At 46.2% G+C, this 27673-nt stretch overlaps 1 long non-coding RNA gene across 1 annotated transcript in view; it reads right to left on the bottom strand.

Moving 5' to 3' along the window:
* LOC108503278 overlaps positions 1 to 27673 on the bottom strand; it is a 93388-nt gene that overhangs the window by 11880 nt on the left and 53835 nt on the right. Inside the window, exon 4 of the long non-coding RNA XR_001876787.1 lies at positions 5053 to 5208. This is a non-coding gene — a long non-coding RNA (uncharacterized LOC108503278). The remainder of the gene's footprint in view (positions 1 to 5052; positions 5209 to 27673) is intronic.

Raw genomic sequence — 27673 nt, 5'->3', positions numbered from 1 at the left:
GGGACACCTTCTACTAGCCCAGGCTGCTCCAAGCCCTGTCCAGCCTGGCCTTGGACACTCCCAGGGATGGGACACTTCCAGCATGTTAAATCCAGATTCCAGCCCCAATAAACCCCAAACCCCTCTGATTTCCAGTGCTTTCCACAAGTGGTTGTTTCAGGCCACTGCAGTCCCACTCCTTCCCATTAATGCTCCCAGGGAGGCACTGACACCACCAAAATGTCACTCCTAACAAGCTGGTATTTTATGGGAATCCTAAACGACCTTGATCAGGCTCCTGCCTGATCCCAACGTTCTAAAAAGCTCTTCTGGCAGGATTTTCAGGTTATTCATCTTTCCTCCAGGTGTGTGCACACAGCCCTGAGTCATGGGCCATGAACAGATGGGAGTTCTCTTATATTTATGACCTGCCATCTCTCTTTTCTTTTTTTTTTTTCCTAGAAATTAATTTTTCATTAAACCACTTTGAAAAATCTTTGAATTAATTTAATAACTTCATTCAAGGGGGAAAGATAACCTAGACCAGGCAGTTTTTAAGAAAACTCTTTGTGTTTGATTAATCAGCAAGTTGACCCTCTGGATATTGGATAAAAGGTGTGGGATTATCCCTTCTGGTTAAATCAGTTTTCCTTGTCTCTGGTTCCTTTTATAGGGAGCATCACCCCCCTGCCTCATTTTCTGTGGTGAATTCCTGCCCATAGTTCATAACCACGAGTGTTAATTAATGGGGTCACAGGGAAAGTGGGACAGGAAAAGGGGACAATCCCAGAAACTGGGACCTGCTGCTTCTGCCCCCCAAGAGATTTGCAAATTACAGATGAAAACACTCGTGCAGAGCACACACACACGCACAAAGTTTGTGGTGGGTGTTTTGTCACAAGATTCACAGGTTTGGAGTGTCTCAGGTGTTCAAGTGCAGGGGAAGTGCTCTTGATGGGAATTGAATTGCCTTGGAATAGCTGGGAGCAGAGAGAGAGCCCCAGTTGTTTGTGGCAAACTGCTGGGAGAAACCCTCTTGGGCTGTAAAACATCATACTATAGGAAATAATTAACACAGTATAGATAAATATAAAATAAGGGCCACCTGATGGGGACCTGACTTGTCTTGGAATAGTTGGGAGGGGAAAGTGAGCCCTAATTTTTTGAGACAGACTGCTGGGAGTGCAGCAGATAGTACAATACTCTTGTATTGTATCATCATATGCATAATGTTCTACATAACAATCAATATAGCAAAACACATCTAAATAATATATGAGATATATAATATATATATTATATATAAAATGCATCTAAATAATATATTATAATATATACAAATATAAAATAATAATTAAATCTGTCAAAAATAAAACAAGCACAAAATAAAGCAACAACTAAGAACCAAGAGAAACGTGGATTTCAGAAACTACCAGGAATCAGTTCAATGGAGATTGGCCTGGCCAAGGCCTCCCCTGGGACTTTTGGGAACACTGACGTGCCATCATTAGGAAGGTGACATTATAAAGGTGATGCCATCCTTAGGGCTCAGTGGCAGCTCTCTCAGGGCACAATCCAAGCCCATCCCTGCTGTTCCACGTGCTAAACTGAGCTTTCCTGAGCCTTTTCTAACCAACCACCCCAGCAAAGGCACTGCTGGAGAGATTTATTGGCACAGCAAAGTCAAGTAAATTCAGTGGTACCTGATGTAAATCAACTTTTCCCACTTGGGCTCAGCAAAGGTGCTGGAACTGCAAGGGCCACATAAGGCTCTTTTCATCTGTTCTCACTCAGTGAAGGAGAAGAGAGGGAAATTAGGGCTGTTCAGGCAACACTGACATTTGGAGAGGCAGTGAACTGCTCACATCAGAACACACTGGATCCTCAGTGTGGATAAAACATGCCCAGTCTGGCCATGGATACCTGGCAGGACATCCTGGTACACTGGGTACAGAAAAACCCTAATTTTGCCCTTTGACAAAACATCCCAGGGCTTTCAGCTCCACTGACACGGGCACAAAGGGGCCAGAGGAAACAATTGAGCCCTAAATATTTTCCCTGTTGGCTTCCCACACTCGTGGGAGCCCTGCTATTTATATGCATGAATGATTTACTTCTCTATTACCAGTTACCTCCCTTGATTAAATATATTAGTGCCTTTTAAGTTATTTCAAGCTACAATCATTTTAAAATTAAATGATCCTTCGAGTACCCTTTGGGAGCTGAACACTAAACTGACAGTTCCAAAATGCAAAAAAAAATGGTGGTTGTGCTGATTTGATTAATTAAACTGTACCTTTGATCACAGAAACCAAACAGGAGAATATTAAACCTCTTTTTAATTTGAGAAAAGCAGTAAAATAGCAAATTTTACTCTATTGTCATGGTCAAATGCTGTCTGTGTTCACTTGACAGCTTAAATTGTCACCTTAAGCTGCTGGAATTTCATTTGGCTTCACCAAATGTCCCCAGAAGAGCATTTCTGGGTTTTCCCCCTGCTGCTGATCGATTATGTCCGAGCAGGAAACGTCTTAAAAACTTTTCTCCCTTTAAGCCTTGCAAAAGATCTGAATTTAAATGGCACTTTTAAGGCTCTTTGGAGCCCGGGTACAACAGCAGCCCGGCTTTTGAAGAGCTCACAGAAATACTTCTGGGCCGAAAGAAAGGAGAGAAGTGACAAAAAGAGGAAGATAAAAGCAATCCCAAGTCCCAAACCTACAGAATCCCCTCAGCCTTGGCCTATTCTTTAGAACTAAACCTCATTTTGCAAATCAAAGGAGCAGCTGCTGAACTTGCCTTAAAAAAGAGGTGGGTGCTGAATGCAGGGCTGAGTGCAGGGACACTGGTGCTGCCATCCATCCATCAGCCCCTCGGGTCCTCCTGCTCCCACCCAGGGTCTCCCCAGCCCTGGACCCACCCAGGACACCACGGATGGGCTCCCACTCTGAACTTCCCAGCCCTCTTGGGCTTCACCCTCGGAGAGGAGGCTCAGCCCCCCCCAGAGGATGCTCTGCAGCAAACACGGGCAGGGCTGCCCAAATACCACAGCAAAAAAGCCACAGGTCAGTATTTAGAGCCAGCACTGAGTAGCCTCACCTGTGGAATTAGATGTTACTGGGAAAGGGACAAAACAGGGGGGAAATTTTTTTCTCTCTTTGGACAAAACTTTGAAAAAAAAATCAAAAATTCCACACAGAAGCCTAAATTGATTTTAAAAAAAAAAATCCTCCAAACATTTTCAGCTTTCACTAGTGCTTAACACCACGTCTCCCTGTGTGAAAACACCCTTCAAATTGGATTTGCAGTGCTGTCTGTATGTTTTATTTCCCTTTGTGAGCCGAGGGAGCGCTGCTTTGTAAGATTTATCCTGGGCAATTAATATATCAAGCATAGAATCCCACCACTGATTTCCCCAAAGAGGTTTTGGCAGCTCTGGGTTGCACTGGGAGCTCCTGCCCGTAGGTCTGAACCCTCTAAAAGTTACTAAAGAGCACGAGGACGTCACCAAATTAAAGCAATTCAGTTAAAATGAACGTGGCACTTTATCCACCCAAAGCCAACATATGTTACACATGATAAAAATCTCGGCTTTCCACCCCAAAACAACAGGTGTCTCGGTGATAAAAGTCAAGACAAAAGTGCTAAAGCCTCTCACATACTTTCCCCAATTTCTACAGCAACAGAGCTGTGACAGAGGGCTCCTGACTGCTCAATTTGATGGCCAGGCAGACTTATAAAAGCTGAAATGCTGAGTTTCCTAGGGGAAGACATAATGAAATCAATGCACTCATGAATATGGATGGAGGGACAGGGCCATCTGTTCGCCACCAACATCTTTGCTTAAAACAAGTTTCGAATATTTCGCCTGAGAAGTCGCATCTTTATTTCCAGGGATAAAATTAGACCTCGAATTTTCACCATCTCCGGTCTTTAAGTGCCATTGTTATGGAAATGTAGGGTTTTTTCCCCCCAAATGATAATCAAAAAATTGACTGATAATACAGTTTGACAAAGTTCAGGTGGAGATTTCAGCGTGTCTGTGGAGAAGCTTCAAAATATTGACAGTCGGAGCACGTGGCACATAATGTAAATATAACTTGCTCTGTCCTCCTCAGAGAAACAAGAGCCTGTGATGTCCTGCCCTCATTTGTATCCTACATCCATCTGACTTCCCTTCTGTTTTGAGGGAAAACATCATAAGGCATTTTTATTCTGCATTCATGAAGCTGGTGTTAGTGTGGACCCTGATGTGCAGGGGAGGAACAGGGAACGGGGGGGAGGAGCTGCTGCTCCCATCCCTGGGGGGGGGTGGGAATGATCCAGGAGCTCCCCAGGCCCAGCTGCTCCTGAGGTTTGCCAGGAAGGCCGAGGGGATGCCAGGCTGGGATAAGCTGAGCTCCCAGGTCACTGTGGGGACGCTGAGCCTGAGCCAGGCAGGGCAGTTCAGCCCCCACTTGTGCACTCTGAGAGGGCTTTTGGGAGCCAGGAGCCAAGCTGTGGGAATTAAAACCCAAACCACTGCAAATGATCCTCTGGAGAAAAGACAGCTCCGAGGGGATCCCACCAACACACAAGGATCTCAGGGCAGGTGCCAGGAGGACGGGGCCACACTCTCTGTGTGCCCAGGGACAGGATGAGGGGTAAGGGCACACACTGAATGCCAAAGTTCCATCGGAATATGAGGGAAAACTTCCTTACTGTGAGGGTGACAGAGCCCTGGAACAGGTGCCCAGAGAGGTTGTGGAGTCTCATTCCCATGAGATATTCGAACCCACCTGATGTGACCCTGTGACCTGCTCAGGGTGACCCTGCTCGAGCAAGGCATTGGATCACATTTTCTCCAGAGGTTCCCTTCCAACCCCAACCAGCCTGGGATTCTGGAAGTCACAAACTGTGTGGCAGCAGGAGCAGAGCTGAGGCCCCTCATAGGAACCATCTCAAGCAGGTTGCTCTCAGTTACTGTGCTCAATGTTAGTTAATAGTCAGCTCTTGGTTACTCGGAGCAACAAAACTGAGACAGCCCAGATGGATGAAATTCTGACATCAAAGAAATGAGTGTAAGAACGTACTCACAGGGCAGGGCATTGGCACAGAGTGCTCCTCCCGGGGGTCCAGCTCAGCCCCACAGGCTCCAGCAGTGGGTGATGGCTGGGACCGGGGTTTCTCAACATTTCTCAGTATGTTTGGTTTCAAACCGGAGCAGATACACGAGGTGTCCTGTGATGAACTCTGCAAAAAAACAAGGAAAAATAAATCAATTTGGGGCTTGAATGTTGCAGTATTGTAAGCCAAAACATTCCTCTCTCTTTCACAAATACCACGTTGATGGTATTTATGTCTGTTTTAAAAAACATCTCAAAAGAAACCTAAACAAAAAGATATGGGAGTAAAAGCATTAAAATTGAATATTGTCCACACAGTCAGGATTTTTCTAAACAAACCTTGGAAGATCAATACTTGCCCAAACCCTGCAGTGTCACTGACATGAGGTTTTGGTCAAAAAAAATGCCCCACCAGGGCTTTCCCAGCAGCCCTTCCAAGGCAGGAAGAGTGACAGGGATGAGAGACATGCTTTGAAACACCACACAGTTATTTCAGGCACGGCCTCTGTGTGAGCCCAAACTCTTCCTGCAGCCCCCCAGTGCTGTCACTGCTCTGCTCAAAGCACAAAGAGCCTCTGACAAAGCCCAGCCGGGGCCCCAAAATCAGGGCAGCCCAGCAGGGAACCCCCAGATCCCTCAGCCCCGGCTGGAGTCACTAATTAGCTGAGGCTCAGAACGAGCCCCAATCCTTTTATTGCCCCATCCATGCTGGGAAATGGAAAAGCAGGAGCGGAGCTGTGCAGCACAGCTCGTTAGAGCTCCTCTCCGTGATTACCAGCACATTGACTGTGACACTGCCCAGCCGCTCCCCTCTGGAATTGGGGCTGTTCCATTCACAGCTGCAATGGGAAGTGCTCGCTGGAATCATTCAGGGACACCCGACCCAGCCACGTTCCCACCTGGGGATGGAGAACGGGCTGAGCTCACGGCTGGGGCTCATTTCCCAAATTCATTCCTGCAGCTGATCCCGAGCCGGGACAACCTGGACAGGTTACACCAGAACGGCTTCTCCCTTTGCATCCCAAATTCGGGCATTATGCTCAACCTGCTCCTCCACTCCCATTCAAAGGTGCAGATTGCTAAATTTGCATAATAACTATCTACGGCTAATTATCCTGATTTGTTAGTGGAAAGAGCCACTTTCTGCAGGGCTTAAAATCACCATAAACTGTGCATAAGAATCAAGAAAACACCGATTTATCTTATTAACAGTGGAAGCAGTTTACGTGTTCATTAGCAGGGGATTATTTGAAAGGCATTAAAGGGCTCTAAGGACCAGCTCACCTGACAACCCCTGAGCACCCTGAGGTGCTGCAGGTCAGGGCTGGAGCAGGAGACAATCAGCAGCTCAAAGAGCAATGGGTGAGGCCAAGGGAGCACCCAGGGGTAACCATCCTGGGAATTCCTATTTGGCACAACAGGCACACACTGTGTGGACACTGCAAAGGTGCAGAAACCTCTGAGAAAGGTATTAGTTGAAGAAAAGTGAGATAAAACCAAGTGCTTGCAGCAGCAGTGTGTAGGTGAGCTCAGCAAGCTCCCGTGCATAGAAAACAGGCAGTTAAAATTCATTTTCTGCCTTTCTTAGCATGATTTTGGACATATTTCTATCAAGGTGCAAAGCTGAGCTCCTGTTTCCTAGAGAGCTTCGATGCCTCCCTGATATTCTCAGTGCTCTGCTTGGCTGGCAGCTGCTCCCAGCCCTCCCCTTCCAGCAGCTGTCAGAGCAGTTCCCATAATATTCATGGACTCTCCATGTTTTCCAGCAGCAGGTGGTACAATTTCTGTATCTGCAAACCATCAACATCCACATCCAGATTTTTCTGCTTAACAGCTACTACACAGCCACAAAGTGTTATCTGTTCCTGCACGTATTTTTAATACCCCCCAGTAAAAGCTAAAGTGAGGAACTTGTGTTTAAGGAAAAGATGTTCCCATGAAACTTTAAGTGAGATTTTCACAGTGGGAAGAGATTACAATAATGGAGACTCTAAAATATAGAGCCATTCACTCTCCCTTTTTCCTGTGTCCCAGAAATATCCTCCTTAGTTTTTCACTATGGGATTGCCACAGGCACCCAGGCCATGGGGATGCTTGGAAGGGGACAAACTCCTGACACAGCTTGGAAAACCCCAGGCAAAAGAAGTCAAAGGATCCAGAGAACAAATGAGAAGCAGATTGCACTAAAGTTTCCCCTTCAAAGACCCCAAACCCTTTACTTTGTGCTGGTACAAAGAACAGAAATGTGAAACCCAAACCAAAATAATTATTTGCTGCTTTGCCATCAAATTTTCCACGAGACTTAATGGAATTGGGCAGCTTTCAAACCAACAGCTAATTTCCACCAGAAACAGGTCCACTATCCATGCCCCTAAAGAAAAAATAAAAATCTATGGATTTTGGAACACAACCCCTTCCCTGAAAAAGCCATGAAACACAGAATTACGTTCCCATGACAAACTGCACGACTATAAATCTTTATTTCATGGTGGTGTGATGGATTTAATAACAGGATGCATTTAACAATTCCTTTTTGCCAACCTCTTCCTTAATTTCTTAGGAAAGAACTTGCTGGGTTTAAGGCAGGTTTTAAGGAGCTAATTTTCCTTAGTGATCCTGAAAAGAGCTGGAGTGTAATTGCCAGGGAGTTAATGGAGTCATTGTGCATATTTTTGTTCTTCATTTTCCCAAGCACAATTTGAACCTTCCAGAGAGGTAACAAAGAACAGAATATTAGAGGCATCTTTTCCAACCCATCAGGTGAGATTCTCATCACACACCAACCCCATGCAGCTAAAAATTCAACTGCAAAACCTGTGTCAGCTGCTCTCCAAAACAGTTTTCTGTGTCAATAAAGCAGCAAGTCATAAATAAATAATAACACACAACGGCCAGAGGTGTCCCTGCTTTTGGGGAATCTGCTGGAATTACTGTCCTGCCTGTGTGTGAGGGTCTGTGTGTTACTCCTTCCTTGCCCAGGGCAAGGGATTGGAACAAGAATCCCAGGATCACCGAGGTTGGAAAAACCCTCCCAGCCCATGGAGTCCCCCCTGTGCCCCATCCCCACCTTGTCCCCCAGCCCAGAGCACTCAGTGCCACAGCCAGTCCTTCCTTGGGCACCTCCAGGGCTGGGCACTCCAAACCTCCCTGGGCAGCCCCTTCCAGTGCCTGACCACCCTTTCCAGGAAGAAATTCCTCCTGATGTCCAACCTGACCCTCCCCTGGCACAGCCTGAGGCCGTTCCCTCTCCTCCTGTCCCTTGTTCCCTGGGAGACCTGCTGACCTTTGAGGTCCCTCCCAAGGGGAACCACTCTGGGGCTCTATAAATGCAACCACCTCCCTCTCCTTTCATCTCCTGCTTCCTGAAAATGGTGTCCCCTCATTCCATCCCTGCAGCACACCCTGCCCAGGCCCACAGGCTGCTTCTTCTTCATCATCATCATCATCATCACCACTACTCAGGAGTTCCTGCTGAGGGCTCCCAAACACCCCCAGCTGACAAAACACACCCTTGTCTGGGCTCCTTCATCTCCACCATGGACCCACCCAACCACCTGCACACCAAGGAGGCAAATGGAGCACCAGCTCCTCAGTTTTCAGGCCAAAAATCAGCTTTTTAGGATGCAAACCAGGTATATCCATCCCCTCCTTGCTGGGCAGTTTGTAGCAGGGAGGGGTGCTGAGCACCCACCACCCAGGTGAGAAAACCCAACTGTTCCTCACAAATGGCCAAGGACTTTTTGCAAAGAATGGGGTTTTTTTTTTGCCACAAGGTTGATTTTGATCTTGAAGACTAAAGAAACATCAAAGGGAAGTACCTGTGGGTATATGATATTCTCCTCGAACAGGCATGGGCTCATGAATACCGATTTATAAATATTCAGGATAAATATTGTACACTGAGAGTTCACCCGAGCCCTGCTCTGCTCCCCCTGCAGCCCCACGGAGGTTTGGACTATCCCACCTTGGGTTTCACCTGCTGTTCAGCATCCAGGTCCTGTCCCACCCCAGGGTTCTTTCTGTGCCCAGGCTGTGCTGTAAATGTGGTTTGAGGCAGTGCTGGGTTTGCAAAGGCAGCTCTGGGCGTGTGGGGCAGAGGGAGGGGAAGGCTGGAAGCCAAAGCAAGGTACTCACAGGAAAAATGATCAGTAACCCAGGCTGAAACCAAAAGGACAATTATCAAAAATGGCAAATTCCACTTCATTTCTCAGCAAAAAGAAAACCTGAAAGAGCACCAGGCTTTGCACACCTTCCCAGCCAGGCTTGCCCAGGGCACGCAGAACGAATTTGGATTTATCCTCTCCATGGTTGTTTCCAGAACCAACTGCAGAGCAGGAGGTTATCACTTCATTCCAAACTCCTCTGTTCCAGCTCTGAAAAGCTGCTCCCGGTCCTGCTCTCCAAGCTGCCTTTGCAGCCCAGCATCATTTCTAATCTCACCCTGAGAAAACCTTCATAAATCTGCTAAATGACCCCGATCTGCAGTTTTCTCACTCTCAGTTTGCAGCGTCACCTTATCAAAGAGTTTCTCTGCCCAGATGGATTTAAAAAGCACGCTTATAAAAATCAGAGTCCCTTGATAATCTAATAGGTCTATAAAGAAAACATTTCTTTTTCCCACACAACGCTGGAAAAACCTTGAAACTTGTAAACAAGCAGGAGATGTGACAGCAGCAACTGGTCTCTGTTAACAGCAAAATATAAAGGAAAGAAAATATGAGTAGAAAAAGTGTATCTTGCATATATAATATAGTTTCTGCAGTCGGGTGCTTTCTGGAGCTGCACAAGTTTGACTCAGTGTTGTAATTAAAATGTTCTGTAACAGTGGTAATTATCCCATCAGGTAAAGCACAATGGATGGCAGCACAAGCCTCCAATATAATCATTATTTTAAAGCTTCATTTCAATTTTTGTGGCTTTTTAAGCACCTCCCTCCTGCCTGGGAACAAGGATTTTTACTGTGGTCCAAGCCTCTGAGTGGGACAGAGTGGGATTTTTGTTACCTTCTTCTCTCCACTCCACACCAACTGTAATTTTTATCAACTTCAGCCTTTTGAAGAGGGCTAATTCTAATAAAATTAGATTAAATTGAGATTAGTTAAATTAAAATCCAATTAACCTGGGCACACCTCGACAGCTCAGAGTGAGGTGAGAGGCACAGCCCTCCCACAGCACAGAGCATCTCTGTCCTCAGGAACACACAGGCCCTGGAAACTTCTGGAACCCAATCCAGGACACCCCAAAACACCACAGGAATGACAAAACCCCTTCCCTTTGCCAACAGTTCTGAGGGACAGTGACCTGAGGGGTGCTAAAATTCAGCTTTTTGGGGGATAAGTGAGGTTTTAAGATCTATATTGAACCAAAATAACAAAGGACCAGATGATTGCTGCAGTTCTGTGCTTTGGAGCCTTTGCAGGGCATTGCCAGTGCCACAGGAAGATGAGTTATCTCCCCTTTCATCTCTGAAACCCTGATGCCATGGGTGGAAAAGCACTAAACTCCCTCAATTACCTCCATCTTCCCAGCTTCTATCAGACCTTTGCAAACTCTTCCAGCGACAAAATAGCCCCTTTCACTTTGGAAAGGGGCAGTAAAGATGATGGATGCTTTTTGGAGTTTATTTTTGCTGTGTCCATAAACATTCCCCTAATAGCTCATCACAGCTGACGAGGAGCCTGGCAAAGCCAACTGCTGTTGACTGAAAATATCTGACAATTTTTTTCCTGGGCAAGCTGTACAGCAGGAATTATTTAGATTTGAAGAGCACTCTCCTGTGATCATCAAATATACATATTTGTCATAGTTAAGGCAGCCACACAGGCTCTGTTAATGAGCTTTTATTAAGAAATCCTATTTTAGTCCCTCTCACTCCAGTCCCTTCCTCCAGAGAGGCCATGGGGAGTCCAAGATGTTTATCTGGCACATTTTATTTTCCTTTATACACCAAGATAATTAAATCACGGAACCAAATTCAAGGCAGGAGCTGAGGCATCATCCCCTGGATTTCCTTTTTTACCCTCAGGATGTTGGAAAGGCAAAATAAAATCACAGAATCCCAGAAGAGTTTGGGTTGGAAGGGACCTTAAAGCTCATCCATGGGCAGGGTCACCTTCCACTAGCTCAGGTTTTTCAGCCCTGAATTCCTCCTCTCCTTGCTAAGGAGCACAGGAATGATGCCAAATGGTTTGAACAAGGGTCTAATTGGAAACCTGCTTTTAGATAAGTTTCTTTTTAATTATTATATGTTTTAAATGTGCACTGATATCTTTCTACCCCTAAGGAAAAATCACGCTAGAGAAAGGAGATGAGACCTACCCAAATTTTGGTGTTTGTGAGACACTTTGGAGGGAGGAATAAGTGCACCATTTTAAAATGCCTTCCTTTCTAGGGATACCTGGGATTTCTGGGAGTGAAGCAAAAGTAGAAACCAACAGTAGGACACAGAAAAGTATCTTGGAGCAACTTCCACCACAAGCTGCACATCCAGAGGGAACAGAAGGGCATAAAGTGATAAAAGTGGGATGTCCCAGCTCTCCTCTCTGGAACATCCCCCATTGGAAGGGCCTGTCAGCACATGGAGCTCTGAAGGGCTCCACCTCCCCTTCCTCCCTCAGTGCTCCCTGTTCTTCAGATGAGCCAAAACGTGCACTTATTTCCCACAAGAACGATGTGTTTAATTCCTGCCCCCCTGAACGTTATCCTGCCTTTAACGATCCCTTGCCTTGCTCTTGGAGCTGGGTGAGGTAAGGAATGCACAAGGCAAGGCCGGTGCTGTCACTTAGCAACCTGGAATGGGCTTTGGAACAAAGATCTTTATTTCTGGAGCCATTTACCAGCGGTGGCTGAGCAGGGCTGGGTGTTTGGGAGGGCACAGGCACAGCCCCTCCTGCTGCTGCTCCTCTCCCAGAGCTGTCACTGGCTGCAGCTTTTTACCCTCACCTGAACATCCTCAACTTTATGGCACCGAGCAGGAAGGAAAAGAAGATAATTTTAATGAAGAGATGACCCTTGGCATTATGTTGTGACTGTTTCAGCCAGTTCACACCAGTCTGCTCAGAGAGCAGCTCACCTCAGACACAACCCCATTACAGACACACAGGTCCCAGCAGCTGCTCTGCCTTCCCAGAACATCCTGCAGCCTCCCCAGGCCTCTGCTCTCGTGGCAGTGCCAAGGACAGAGCAGAAGATCCTGCTGAGCACCCAGAGGTGGAGGAGCCCCCAGCCCCACCTGAGGCTGCCAGGGGCAGGATTTTGGGGGACCTCCTGCTTCATATCCCAACTCCTGGATGAAAACCAAACACAGCCAGAACAAAAAACAACTGAGAGGTGTGACTGGAGTGCTCTGAGGCAGAAGGGCAGTTCCATGACCCTGCAGTGAGGCAGGAACCAGCTCCCCCCAGGTCCCACCCCACCCACCAGGGGGGAGAGCCCAGAGCTCTGCTGATGGCACTGGATCTCCTCTTGCCTCAGCTAATTATTGCCAGCTTTAATCACTGTCCCAGCTTCCCAAAGGGCTCTCAACCTCTCGCTTTTCTCATCTCATCCCTCCCAGTTCCCTGCTGCTCCAGGAGCTCCTGGACACCTCTGGGATGGAGCAGAAAGAACTGGGAATTCCCATTAAAGGGAATGAAGATGAACCTCTTTAAACTGGAGATTTGGGTGTGCTGCCTGCTCAGCACCAGGGATAAAACTGCTTTAACAGGCACTGTAAAACCAAGCATCCACCAGCAATTTGTTGTTGATTATGTGCTAGAAACAAATGGTGCCACACACTGCTCACCTTTGCTGCTTGAATCCTCACCTCACCCTGAACTTGTTCAGGTTCTGGTATATCCCCGGTAAAAAATTAACGTGGGCAAGAGTATGAAACACAGAGAGAAAAGGGCAAAGGGGAACTAAAGAATCCACAACAATTTAACACCTAAAAAATCAGATTTACCTCCTAAATATTCCTCTTCAAGGAAACAGTCAAGATGACTTTTAACTCTTAAATCCCATTAACCAAACTCAAAGAGCAAGGAGAGAATGTAAAATAAATGCCATGATGTAGTAGAGCAGACCCTGTGAGTCCTTACTGCAAGGTACTGCCTCTAATCAAAGCCTAATATTCTAATTCAAACTATTATTATTTCAGCCAAATTCCTCCTGCTGTCTTGGAAAAATAATTTTTGCTTATGCACTTTTAACAATTTCTGTGAGGGGCAATCAAAGAAATGCCACATGTGATCAATATTTACCAAAAATAAGCTTAAATTTAGGAGTTTGTACTTAAAATCATGTCACTGGTAAGTATTAGTTCACTGCATTTTGTCAAGTCACAATAAAGGTGAATTTTAAGATAAAGTTTCCCCACACATATCTAGATACACTTCACAGGGAATCAAAGAAATATTTATTGTTGGCCTCATTTTATAATGAAAGAGAGTCAGAAATGAGCTCCCCAAAACACAGAGCTCTGACAGCAATTTATAGGCTTTACATGCAAGTCTAGTTAATCCTCTAAGGAGACTCCAATTCCTGCAGGAGACGGGAATTAGGTGGCATTTGAGTTCATGTGAGAAATTCAGAGCTGTCTGGCTTCACTGTGAGTAAAGGCAGGAAGTTTCAGGGCGAGACAGATGAAGTGCATTAACCATCTCATGGACAAATCCGGCTGGGACATGACGTCCAGCAGCTTTGGTGGTGGCTGAATCACGGCAGTGTCATCCTGGGAACAGGCAGGATTTCATCAGCCACAATGGGAAAACCTCCCTGATTATCAGCTCCACCAAACCAGTTTGTAGCCCAAGTGTTAATGTTCATTTTTGGCAGCCAGGACCTACAGAGAATGACCCTTCTTGGAAGATCTCCACTATCAGCCTGTCAAGGTTTCAGCTTTGCCTGCAGGGGGACTGGAAATGGCACTTGTGAAACTTGGGATTCAGAAGTTTCAATCTAAAAGCCAAGTAGGAAAAAGGTTCTGAGTGAAGTGCTTGGAGCAGAACCTGCAAAGAGGCACCAGAGCAGGACAAGGCAACCACAACTCAACCCTGGAGCACAACACAAGTGAGCAAAGTTACTGCCAGAAACGTTAACACTCCAATCCCAAATCCCATTTTATTTTTGCAACCACATGACTGATTAGTGGGGGTTCAGGTGTCAGATGGACGGAGGGTTTGGCCACCCCTGGAGCTGAGGTGCTCTGCCACACGTACGGGTGACCTCGTGCAAGGAGAGCTTTCCTGGGAATCAGCATTAATCACAGAGCAGAGCCATTTTTAAATGCACAGCAGGAAGCAGTTTCCCCTAGAACAACATCAGTCAGGTCATGGGCGAGTTGTCTTCAGCAAAGTTTTCATTAAATAAGATTCCAGCGTTCTGGAAATCAATAGGAGCCCTTGCATTGACTTTGGGGGGCGTGGGATGAGGCTGGTGCTGCTGCCACACCGAAACCCAGGGCAAAGGGAGCTTCATGGAGCCAATTTACAGTGCTTAAATTAACTTAACACACCACAAGTGAAGATCTGCAGAGAACTCCACTCCTTCCTGTCCTCTTTAAATCCTGTACACATTTTCCTGGGTTAAAATGTGTAAAACGCTTCCCAGGCTCAGCCAAACCCCAGGCTGGCAACACCCTGCGAGTTCACTGATGGTCTCCTGGCACCACTGTTCAAAAACTCCCTGAACATAATGTGTGAAAGAAATCACAGGTCAGAACTTAGACAGCTTACAATTTATCCTCACCTCCTATTCACTTTTGCCCTTCAAAAGAACTCAGCCCTGGGGAGCTGACAAATAAAGATAAATTACCCCTCTGCAGCGTTCTCTCTAACTAAGCCATTGGAGTGATTAAATGAACCTTAAAAGCCAAATTCAGCTTTGATAGCTGGAATTGGGGGGGAATTTTTTGCCTTTTTACAAATACAAAGCTCACAGCTTCCTGAGAAAAAAGGGCTGAACTCCAGAAGTTTTCCTGGCTTAGCATTTTTGGGCAGTTACATGTTCATCTTCAGGGCCTCAGGTGTAGGAGGTGTCTGGATAATTTATGGGTGCATCTCTAAATATCATCAAGGATACATGGAAGTGCCCAAGGCCAGGTTGGACAATAGGTGATTATACACATATAGTATACAACATAATATTGTATAGACACACAATATAATATATAGGAAAGAGAATTAAAAATAAAAATCAACATCTGTATGCTTTATTTAGAAGAAAATGCAGTGAAGGTTTAAGAGCTGTGCAAGTAAAACATGGGGGTTCTTGTATTCCAGAAAATCAGAATTTTAGCCAAGCAGCAAGACATAGGTACTGCACTTGCAGTCTGAGATTTGATAAAAGTCTAATTATCCTCCTTTTTAGCCTGAATTCTGTTGTGCTCAGGAGATCAAGGTACATAGCAAAAAATGTGTATTAAAAAAAAAAGGATATTAAATCCCCCCACACTCACTTTTGCCCATTCCAGTAACTCCTGCAACTCATTAGGGAAGCTCTGCTGCACTACTAATTAGGTTCCAAGCTGGTGTCACTGTTGTAATGGGTTATTGATCACTGAAGTTCTCAAAGAACTTCATGGTTCTGGGAGTTTGGAAAAAAAAACCTCCAAACCCCGTGAAATGAGCGCTGGCCTTGCTAAATTTGATTTTCATTACATATTACAAGTCTTGTTCCACTTCCCAACCCGGAGCTTTCATTTCTCCCCAGCAACAGCTTTATTTCCAGCTTTCCCTGCCCAGACATCCCTGCTGGACATTTGGGCTGGGGATTAGATTGTTCCCCTGTCCCAGGATTACTGGGAAGAGCTATTTTTTGTTTTCTCAGGGTTTTTTAAGAGAGAACACATGCCTGGGGATGCAAAAAATAGGCTGTGGGACGATGGCTCTGCCAGAGCAGCTCTAGTAGTCTACAGACAGGGGGACCACCTTGTTTATGCCATGTATATAGGTCTGATATATATATATATATATGTGGCCATATATAAGTTTATGCCATATATAAGTCTGCTCCTTCTATGGCCTTGCTTTATTGACACTGATTTCAGGATTCCAGCAGCAGGAATTGTGTTTCTGTCTGCAGGACTCCCAGCACTGACCAGCACAAGCACAACTGTGCCACAAGGCCACCACTGACCCGTGTCCCCAAGTGCCACATCCACACGGGTCTTAAACCCCTCCAGGGATGGGGACTCCACCCCTGCCCTGGGCAGTTGTGCCAGGGCTGGATAGCCCTTTCCATGAAGGAATTTTCACAATATCCAACCTGACCCTCCCCTGTCACAGCCTGAGGCCGTTCCCTCTCCTCCTGTCCCTTGTTCCCTGGGAGCAGAGCCCGACCCCCCCGGGCTCCCCCCTCCTGGTAGGGACTTGCAGAGCCAGAAGGTCCCCCCTGAGCCTCCTTTTCTCCAGGCTGAGCCCCCCCAGCTCCCTCAGCCCCTTCTGCTGCTCCAGGCTCTTCCCAGCTCCATTCCCTTCCCTGGAAACACTCCAGCCCCTCCATGCCCTTCTTGTCATGAGGGGCCCAGCCCTGACCCCAGGATTGAAGGGGAGACCCCACCAGTGCCCAGCACAGGGGGACCCCCCATGTCTCACCAGCCCCAATCTCACCATTGCTCTTTAAAATGAGACATCCCAGTGACCTCATTCCCCAGGAATGGGCTGTGGACCCTCCACAGGGACCACCAATCCCTGCCCACCACAGCACACAGGTATTACTGCAGATTGCCCTGGTGGGAAATGATCCCTACATTTAACTAACATATTAGAAACTGCCAGTTAATTGTTCTTTGCATTTATCAAGTCACAGCTCTGCCACTGTGGAAACCCTACCAGGGCTTGATCCGGGCAATGGAAGAGGGCAAGACAGCACCCTGATGCCCTTCAGGCCTGGAAGATGTTGTTGCAAGATGCAGTAATCAATTAAATGCTGAAGGAAGACCGGAATAAGCACAATTAAGTGGTGAAAAAAATCCTCAACAAGACTTCTGAGCTGTTCCTTGCTCCCTGGCAGGCTGAAGGGGACACCTCACGTCCAGGCTGGCACATGAGGGTGAGAGGAGCTGCTCCCCCTCAAGTGGAGGATTTTGGTTTCCCACTACAACAATTTAATATTGCTTTATTCTAACTGCATTCAAGTGTTCATGCCAAAGCTGGGAGCTGCCAATGGAGTAACAACAGGAGGGAAGAGGAAGCTGTTTGTCACCAGATCCTGCCCGGCCGGGGAGCGCCAGCCCCGGGCAGGGGGGAACTGTGCATTAAGCAAATTGGAATCTGTTATTTTTTGGGAGCTTAATGGAAAAGCCAAAGGGCTCTTTGCTCTTTAACACTGCTATGGCTGTTGCTGTATTTTGAAATGCTGTGTAATTCCATCAGTGAGCACATTTAATCTCTCACTTTGAACTGGGCCCAAGCTGGCGGGAAATTTTTCTGGTTTGTTCCCTTCATTTTAAACTAAAACAGCAGAGTTTTAGCTCAGATACCAGGAAGGAATTCTTCCCAGTGAGGGTGGGGAGGCCCTGGCACAGGTTGCCCACAGAAGCTGTGGCTGCCCCATCCCTGCAAGTGTCCAAGGCCAGGCTGGATGGGGCTTGGAGCAACCTGGGCTAGTGGAAGGTGTCCCTGCCCATGGCAGGGGGTGGCACTGGATGGGCTTTGAGGTCCCTCCCAACCCAAACCACTCTATTTTATGTCAAACAAAAGATTTTATGCATTTCCTGCAATGCTAAAAAGATCCTGAAGTTGTGGATCTTCTCTAGAAATATCTAATTGCAAGAAGTCAGAACTCACTTCTCTGAAGTTATCTAGGTAAGTATTTAAGAAGTGTGATTTAAAACACTCATTTACATTTGTTAATTCAAAGTTGTTCAAATTATTATAAAAATTTCAAAGAGGAATAAGAATTGAATAGCTTAAGAGCATCCTTTGAAAGCTGAGCTATTACTTGCCTGCAGGATTTTCTTCCCCTAATCAGCCCACATGGAAGAGTTGTCATTTCTATCTAGTTCACGAGCAGATATACTTTAGTTATTAAATATTAAACCAGAGAGAACAGAGATTCAATTCAGAAAAATATAGTTCAACCTGCCAAATTGCTGCTTTCATGAATTATGTTGTGAACATATTTTGATAAAAAGGGGGTTATTTAAAGATGTAACCAAGTGTGATGATAAATGAGACCCTGTTTCTGTTCACATCTGCAAGTTTTAACTCTATAAATATAAAAGAAATCAACCTTCACAGTGCCTTTTTCTTTCCTCTAATTTTTTTTTAAATTTTTATTCCTGCTTTATAGATAAATGTCTGCAATAAGGAATTGTGTTTACTGTACTTGCAGACTTTAATATAATAACCACAGAGGAAGCAACTATCAGGCTGATTAGAGGAAAACAGAAAAAGAGAAGATGTTATTGGAAATCTGTTCCTAACTAGGACTGAGTAAATAACTCTTTGTGAATAATTCAGTCAAGAAACAGAACCTCTTTTTTATGCTCACAAGCTAATTACAAACAATTTATAAACAAACTGTGATTTCCTTATTTCCTTTATAGTTATTTGACTCATGGACACCCCCGAGGCACTCCCAGGGACTGGCTGGAGGGAACCTGCACCTGCTTTCCTGCAGGATGTCACAGTTCTCTCCACAGAACTAACAGCCCTCACCCCAATAAAAGGGCACTTAACTTTCAGGTTTATGGGGGCTTTTTATGTGCATTATTGCAATCAAATTTAATTCACTCCCTGCTAGTTGAGCTGGCACTCATTTCAGGTTGAAGTGATATCAGATAATAGCCCCTTTCAACTGAATTGCTGAATAAAAGCCCAAATGAGCTCCTGTCAAAGCAGCTTCCCTTGGACAGCACTCCATGGCCAGGGGAGACCATCACACTCAGCCCTTGACAACACTGTTAAACCTCAAATTGGTGGATTCATTTCACAATTTCATCACCAGAATGGAAGTGTCCATTTCTCATAATATTGTTTTAACTATCATTGCTGCCCCGTGACTTGGAGCCACACAGCAAACTTCAGCTGCAAATGTCCTCCCTTAATTGGCCACTGCACTGATCACTTCATTTGCATTTCAAGCCACAAGTTAAGAGAGGCATCTCTGATGATTCCAGTTTATGTCAATAAACTGTATCAAAATGGTCTTGCAAGACAAAAATAAATCTCTGCTTTGAGTCTATTTGCTATAATACATAAATGAAACCTTAATCTAACATTTATGGCAAAATTAATTAATTCTGTTTTAACTGCACATTTACCAAATGCTTGGTTTCCAAAGCTCCAGCTTCAGACTACAGCATTTCTACTATGCTTTGCAGAAAGGCAAGGGGCAGAGAAAGGGCTGCAAGAATAAATCCAGTGGGGATGGAGGATGAAAAGTGATGAGGAACTGGCAGGGAGATGAACAGACACAGATCCCACAAAGATGAGATGGTAACAGAGCTAATGCCATGACTGCACGAGAGGTGTGCTCTGCTTTACTCCTTGAATGGCTTAGCAACCACCAAGTTATCATGGTCTTAAAGAAAAGAGAAGCTTTTATTGTAAACCCCCTCAAATTATGAGTGATTATTATTGCAATTGCAGTGCAATAGCAGCAATAACATATTTCACTGTCCATTTGCCTCCGACCTCTCTCTCCTTCCTCTCCAACACTGGGCAGAGCCCTGACCTGCAGCTGCCTCTTTCCTCTTTCTAAGAGGGAAGTATTCCCTGTGTCAGTCTCCAGTTACAGGGCAGCACCTCCAACAGATGTGGGTTCATTACCAATCCCTGGAATTGCACTTAAAAATTCATGGGACAACTTTCAATAATCCACAGCAGGATTGTCTGGGCAAACATAAAGTGGCCTATTAAGCACTCAAGGCCCTTCTCCTGCCTTGGGTGTCCTAATTCCCACAGCCCTGTGCTCATTTCCATGGAGCAGCTGATCATCCTCCTCATGCACAGCTTCATCCTCCGTTAACAAGCTCAGACAGTGTCCTCACTCCCCACGGAGGAGCACGGATAAGCAAAGATTGGGATTGTTCACCTGGAGAAGAGAAGGCTCCAGGGAGAGCTGAGGCCTAAAGGGACTCCAGGAGAGCTGGAGAGGGACTTGGGACAAGGCATGGAGGGACAGGACACAAGGAATGGCTTCCCACTGCCAGAGGGCAGGGTAAGATGGGATATTGGGAAGAAATGCTTCCCTGTGAGGGTGGGGAGGCCCTGGCACAGGTTGCCCAGAGAAGCTGTGGCTGCCCCATCCCTGGAAGTGTCCAAGGCTGGGTTGGACAGGGCTTGGAGCAACCTGGGCTAGTGGAAGGTGTCCCTGCCCATGGGACATGAAATGATCTTTAAGGTCCCTCCCAACCCAAAGCATTCCATCATTCTATGCTATAGAGACAGGACAGCCATTAATATTGCACAACAGTCTCACTTGGCTTTAAATTCAGGTGCAAACACATGTGTGGGGAAGAAAGGGAACACAAACATCCAGACACCAAGTAATGGGGGGGAACCCACCCCACAACCCCAGGGATAGCAGGAGCTTCCACTTGCTGCACCCCCCAGCCACACATGGAATCTGCTTGTCCCCTGTTCCCATTGATCCCACACTGCAAATCATCTGTACTTGGAAAAACAAAGAAGAGGCTGAATTTCACACTTGAGAGTCCTTGAGCTGCTTCCCTGACAGAGCCAAATGAATAGAACCATATCAGCTGCAACCCCAGCGAACAACCAGACACGTGTGCAGGAAAATCTGGAAAACTCTTGACTTAACGATGCCACAGGTCAAAAACAAGTGCTATTTAATGTGCCTACTTTGAGACCATTTCTCACTGAAGCATTAACTTATCACATAAAACCCACGAGCAAAGAGGATTTGCAAAGGTCATAAAATGGAATATTTCTGACCTGAGCCATTATTCGATTTTCTGTGTTACTAAGGCAAGTCTGAGTGTTCAGCTATGAAAAAAAAGTGGAAGTCAGCACAACAGCTGATAGCTGCAGAGAAAAGAGAGAAACAGTCAATAAAAATATTCCCTGGAGTCAAAACAACATTGGCAAAAGCCCCAGAGTGAGATCCCTGCACCTTTAAGCAGTTTCTCGAGGACGTGGCTGTGGAGGAAGCACCATATGGTGGGAATTCAGCCGGTAAAACCCAGCAAAGCCTGGACCAGAGTCGTGGGTGAGGTCAGCTAAGGTAAGGCAGGCTTAGAGGGCAACCTGGGGGGCACAAATTGGGGGGTTGGAAGTGCTGCTGGGGGATCACAGGAAGGAGGGATTTAGAGGAGTTAATCTGCTGCAGATGGCTCGGGAGCCACAGGCAGGACAATCAGGGAACAGCCTGAGCTGTGAGGACCCACAAGGATCAGAGTCCAACCCTTCAGTGAATGGCCCACACAGGGGGCTGAACTCTGCCCTTGGTGTTATTGGCACCAAGTTAAACTGAGCTGGTCTCAGCCCCAGAGCTGCAGCACTGTGACATCTCCACGGGGTGGGATCCTGATGGGAAGTTCACTTGGAAGCAGACAATGCTGGGGAGCCCATCCAGCACTTGGAATGGGGCAGGACAGGCCCACAGTCCTGGGTTAACTGGGGAAATCATCTGGTGTCCAGGGAAAAATCCATGCCAGCAGCACCAGGCCTGCCAGGGTACTGGTACCGGCTTCTTCATTTCTCTGGCTGTTTGCAAAGGAATCAGACTGGGCTCATTCTTAGCACATCAAGTGATTCCCATTCCAGGCCCTTCCCCTGTCCCTGCAGGGCCTGTGTTTTTACAGAACTGGAAACAACAAGGGATGGGAATATCAGCACCCACATCTCAAGGGGATGCTCACACTGGTCCCAGCCCCTCTGCTTGCACAGACTAAAGAATTCCCATTCTCCCCATTCCCACAGCTGAGAACTGTGTGCACATCCACAAACTGCTGAATATTCATCCTCAGCCTCCAATACTCCACCTGAAAAACAACACCCAGGGCTGTACTGGGCATCCAAAGCTAAACAGCCAGGCTAAGCACAGGGAAGAGGTTTGGTTTTTTATTTTTAATTTCAATTTCTTCACTTCTAAATATTTCAGCTGAATTCCTCGTGCCTGAAATGCAGATCTCCATGAGTATTGACATCAGGTCTTATTTGGAGAGCTGGTATCAAAGGGCAGCAGGCCTGCCCTGGAAGCACTGGAAGCAGCTCATGGGATTTGAGTGGTTCCAAAGCAGCAGAAAGCAGGAAAAAGATGTAGAAAACATGATCAAGACACTGGGAATTTAAACAACTCAGCACAGCCTTGGAGAGAGTGAAAAAATCATTAAAAAAAAAATCTTAACAGGAGAAATATTAAGTAATGGTCACTTAATTCCATAACTTCAATGTTTCCAGCTTTAATTAAGACCCAGGGAAATGAAATGTTAGAAGCCCATCTGCTTACAGGCCCCAGGAAGATGAAAACCTTCAAAAACTGACATAAATAATAAACCCCCAGGCTGGCAGTGTTTCCTTGAGCTCCTCCCCACAGATTCCAGCACATGCCAGGATCACAGGAATGTGTTTGCAAACACTCTCTGCAGAAAGTTGGGTCAATTCATTTAATGATTTAGCACATTAGGGAAGGCTGATTATTTATTAAGAATGGCACTGCCTGTTCTCCATAAACAGAGATGGAACCATGATGGTATCACAGGGCCAGGAACAGGGTTTATTCAGGCACAGAGTTGTCCTAAAACTGAGCATCCCTGGGAGTGTCCAAGGCCAGGTTGGACGGGGCTTGGAGCAACCTGGGCTAGTGGAAGGTGTCCCTGCCATGGCACGGGGTGGCACTGGATGGGTTTTAAGGTCCCTCCCAGCCCAAACCTTTCAAGAATTCTATGAAAAACACCCATTTAAAGCTTTTTGCAATGGAAGAAAGAAGTTTCAAAGCACTACACCTGGGAATACCCCAGAGGCTGATCCCACAGTTTCCTGAAACAAAATTTAATTAAATTCTAAAATATCGAGACTTAAGTTAATCCAGTGTTTGTTAAGTCCCAACATGATTTTCAAAGGACTCAACACCAGGAATATTTCTTCCTTTTTTTATTAATTCTATTTTAATTCATTACTTTCACTTGAAAAGAAGAATGAGAAAGCAAAACCACCCACTTTCATTCAATATTATACCTCATTATATATATCACTGTTTAAACACTCCCAGAAATATGTTGTGATCTGATAAAACTGACATTTCACTTCTTTTTCAGTCTTGTGTTCAATCCACCACAAAAAGACTGACCTTATTTATTTGAGGGGAAGCTCAGCCTGCAATGGAAGGCATTTATTCCAAGCCTTTTACAGCTGCTTTTTCCCTCTCCACAGCCTCTCCCTGCATTCCCAGAGTGTCAGTGGGACCATCCTTTGGGAGACACCGAGTGTTCCACCTTGGTGCTGCCTTCTGCTCTGTGTGGGAATTGTCTTGGTTGGTGTTCCCTTACAGACCCAGGGGGTGGTTTGGGTTGGAAGGGACCTTGAAGACCATCTCATTCCACCCCCTGCCATGGGCAGACCCTAAATGACCATCCCATCTGTCCCTCTGGAATACAAGCTCTGCTTCTGAGGACAAAGCTCTGGTGGAGACAGTGATCTCCAGAGTCAGATCCTGCTGCAAACAGGAACATTTCTCCTCCATGTATGGGGCTCTTGGCTTCTCCTCTCCAAGGAAGGCCCTGGGAAGAAGGCACATGTGGGAACAGTGTCCCCATGGATCCCAGCACAAGCCCACACACCAAAGGAGAGGATGGCAAGTGCCAAACTTCCTGGCAGGAGTGCACATACCATTATTTAATTTTCCCCTCAATACAGTGCACTTGCTAAAGGTTCATTGGAATTCTGTATTCCCTCCAGACCAGCCCTTCTTCAACCTGCACTCCAAAAAAACTAAAGGAAAACTTAAGGTGACTCCCAGCTCCAGCGTGAGTTATGCTTTCAGATTTCCCTTCAAACACAAGACAAATCACCTTTTCCTTCCTTCTGAATGACTCCATGTTCAGCAAATATCCTGCTGAGAGAGGCTGGTGCCTCCCAGCCATCCAAGGGAATTCCCAGAGGCAGGAATGACTCATCCCTCGCGTGCCAAGTGCCAGCCCCCCGGACCCAGGGCTGCGCAGGGATAACGAGCACTTGCCACCAGAGCAAGGTCACATCCAGGCTTGGGCACTTAAACAACACAATTTCACAGAATAGAGGAAGGATTTTTTTAAGAAAATTAAGATTCTTCAGTCACAGTTCCCAAATATTGACACATTCCCTGACCACCTTCCCTACCAGCCTGTATTATCCAAATCCACAGAGCATCCTTGAGCAAACTGCTTTGCTGCTGCTAAACCAGCTGCACATTGAAGTTCCTTGTCCCTCATACATCACTGGGAGTTTTTCTCTGGTCTTTTTAACTGGATTTAATTAAATATTGAGTAAAGTGCCCCAGCAATCCATCCTGTGCTTTCGAAGGAGGAACTGGGTGATGCACAATTATTTTGTTCGCTGAGAAAAGGAAGAGTCAATATTTAATGTGCCATGAAGGATTTATAAAGAATATATCTCGCAGGAGAAATAAATACAAGTAGACATCTTTATCTCTCTGGGTTGATTCAGTGTCCATCTCTGCACATTTCAACTTCTTTAATTATGTAGAGAGAACAGAAGAGCTGAAAGAATGTCAGGGCTCTGTAGGAATGTGCCGTGCCAGGACAAATTCCAAAGTGCTTCCAAAGTTGTCACAGGAACCACATTGGAAGTGAAGGTGTTAAGGCAGAGGGATGGTAACAAATCTGGTGTGAACTCTATTCCTGTTGTTAAATAGAAATATCACAGGAGAATCAGGAGTGGGAAAGGAAGGGTAGGATTTCTCAGTGCAAGTGAAATCAGATCCACCCAGAACCACGAGCAGAATGGAGGTTCATTAGTACCATTTAATTATATATCTAATAAGCGAGTTTTTGTAATGAAACAGAATCAACAACCGTGTGCTTACAAAGAAAATTATAGGGAATTAATGTAAATCTGTTATTTGCTCAAGGGGCTCTAAATACATCACAAGTTTGGAGAAAACAATTCAAGAGATTTAAGGGAGGCTCAAATCCTCATGAGGGAGGTTCACTGCAGGTTCCTCAGTCACCTCTGGTGCTCATAATTTACACAATAAACTAAGATTAATGAGTAATTCCATGGGTGGCAAGGAAACATACTCTCTTTGGGGTTTCTAATGATTTCCCCTCCCTTTGAACACAGAAATGAGTGTGAGGAAATACCCTTCATGTTTTCAGAGCAGCTCCCAGGGGTTTGGCAGGGCTGGCAAAGCTCTCTGGGAATCCATTCCTGAGCAGAAACAGCCTTTGTCCCTCAACAACTTCCCCATATCCCGATGAGCAGAGCTGCTCTGGACAGAGAAGACAGTTTCCTCCAGACTAAAGAGCTGAATCAGCACCATTACGCTGCCAGGAGAAGAGCCCTGTGCTAATAAATATATTGCATTTCAAAGCTGCAAACTGCAAATTAATGGTACCTGATGCCCAAAGGGACACCCTGAGCCTGCAGTGGGACAGACTCGCGGTCACAAAGCTGCTTCCACATGACCATGTGCTGGAATAAACCTGCAGGGACACCTTCACCAGGCTGCTCCAAGCCAGCCTTGGACACTTCCAGGGATGGGGTAGCCACAGCTTCTCTGGGCAAGCTGTGCCAGGGCCTCCCCACCCTCACAGGGAAGGATTCCTTCCCAATATCCAATCTATCCCTGCCCTCTGTCCCTCCATCCCTTGTCCCCAGTCCCTCTCCAGCTCTCCTGGAGCCCCTTTAAGACCTGGAAGGGGCTCTCAGGTCTCCCTGGAGCTTTCTCTTCTCCAGGTGAACCCCCCCCCAGCTCTCCCAGCCTGGCTCCAGCCCTGGGAGCATCTCCATGGCCTCCTCTGGACTCCTCCAGCAGCTCCACGTCCTTGTGCTGTTGAAGGCCTCAGATCTGGACTCCAGGGAGATGGTTTTGAACCATCAGCAGCTTTCAGCTGCCTGGGCATGATACGATCACCCAAGACACTCACTATGGACTTGTGGTTTATAAACTGGGTCCTGCAGCTCTATCCAGGATGGAAAAATAGGAGAGATGGGTTGTGGAGACAGCTCAGAGGCGACAAACGAACAGCAATGCCAGCATTTTAACAGCTACTATTTTTCTTTTCCTCAGTCTTTTGAAAATTATCATTATTTTTGCTGTGAGAAAACTCATCCCAGCTCTTAGACTTGGCATGGCACAGACATGCACTTGCAGGGCATTACCCAGAGGAGCTGATCTGCACCCTCAAAGAGGCAGGAAGGCTGCTGGGCTGGATTCTGCACTCCGCTCATTGTCTATTAAAAAATGGGATTTTTTTGTCCTGACTAAGCCTAGAAACACTAAACCTCCAGCATGCAACAATAATAACTTGGGCCATATCTTTATATAGGTCACGTTCCAAAGGCAGCACCGCTCCATGTGTGGCGAAAAATAGCACTTTTTGACACATTGCAACAACTTCTGAAGGCAAGAACAGAACATCCCCCTCCCTGCTCCCTCAGCCTGAGGCACCAATCCCAGAGCAGCTGCCACAGGGAAATCCCATTCCTTAAAAGCAACACTGCTTTTCTGTACTATTTCTGGAGGTAACCACCCCCAACAAGCAGGTTTGCAAAACTGTAACCAAACCCACCAGTCTGAGCACAGAAACCTCCACCGGGTTACAGAACAGGCTGGGGCTGCATTTTATTTCTGCTCCTTCCTCTCAGCAACTCAAAATAATAAAAGTTATCTGTCCTTGTCTCCAATCACAATCAAAGTGAGCTCCCTCTACCTAAACCAAACTGGAAGGAAGAGCACAAAACTCAACAAAAAACAACAGGTTTTTAGGCTGAAGCTGCAACACCTGAGCACTCCCGGAGTGCTCCCTGAGCCACAGGGGCCTCTCAGTCCCAGGGAATTCCTCCTGCACACTCAGCACTGCTGAGAAGGAGATCTATTTTCACATCTTGGGAGAATATCAATATCTGTCCTTCCCCCCCCCCCCAAAAAAAAAAGTGAGTGATAGCTCTTTGCCTGATGCCTGTGTGATGAATTTGTAACCAAAAAGCCCTTCAAGGAGAAGGATTGGCCCCAAGTGGATCATTAATATCAGAGCTGTGTCAGATGTTACAACATTTAAATGAATAGAATATCACTTTCTCCACTTAACCCAAGTGATTGTGTACACACAGAGCATGGAAGGTGCTGCACAGGGAGATCCCATGGGTGGGCACAGCCCAGCCTGGCAGGACACGACCCCACTGCTCCCCAGGGCACTGTGCTGCCCAGGGGGGACACCCAGACCAAGGGACAGGCACCTGCAACACAGAGCTTCCCCCTCAAATTCAACCTGGGATCTTAAAACCCCTTCAAGGAGTTATTAAAGCAGAAAATTGTAATGATCTGACAATGTTACAGCAGAATAACCCTTCATTTGCATGAAACCCTTGGTAATAATGTACTTATCTTCCAGCCTAGCAATGCACAGGTCCCTACAAGGTTCTGCACGGCAGCACAAATTTGATAACACTGGGCTATCTGTGGCTCCTTGACATCCTCTG

The sequence above is a fragment of the Lepidothrix coronata genome, unplaced genomic scaffold (genome assembly GCF_001604755.1).
Source record: "Lepidothrix coronata isolate B3197 unplaced genomic scaffold, Lepidothrix_coronata-1.0 Scaffold134, whole genome shotgun sequence".
NCBI classification, from domain to species: domain Eukaryota; kingdom Metazoa; phylum Chordata; class Aves; order Passeriformes; family Pipridae; genus Lepidothrix; species Lepidothrix coronata.
The sequence above is the reverse complement of the archived record's forward strand: the minus strand, read 5'-3'. Positions and strand labels throughout refer to the sequence as shown.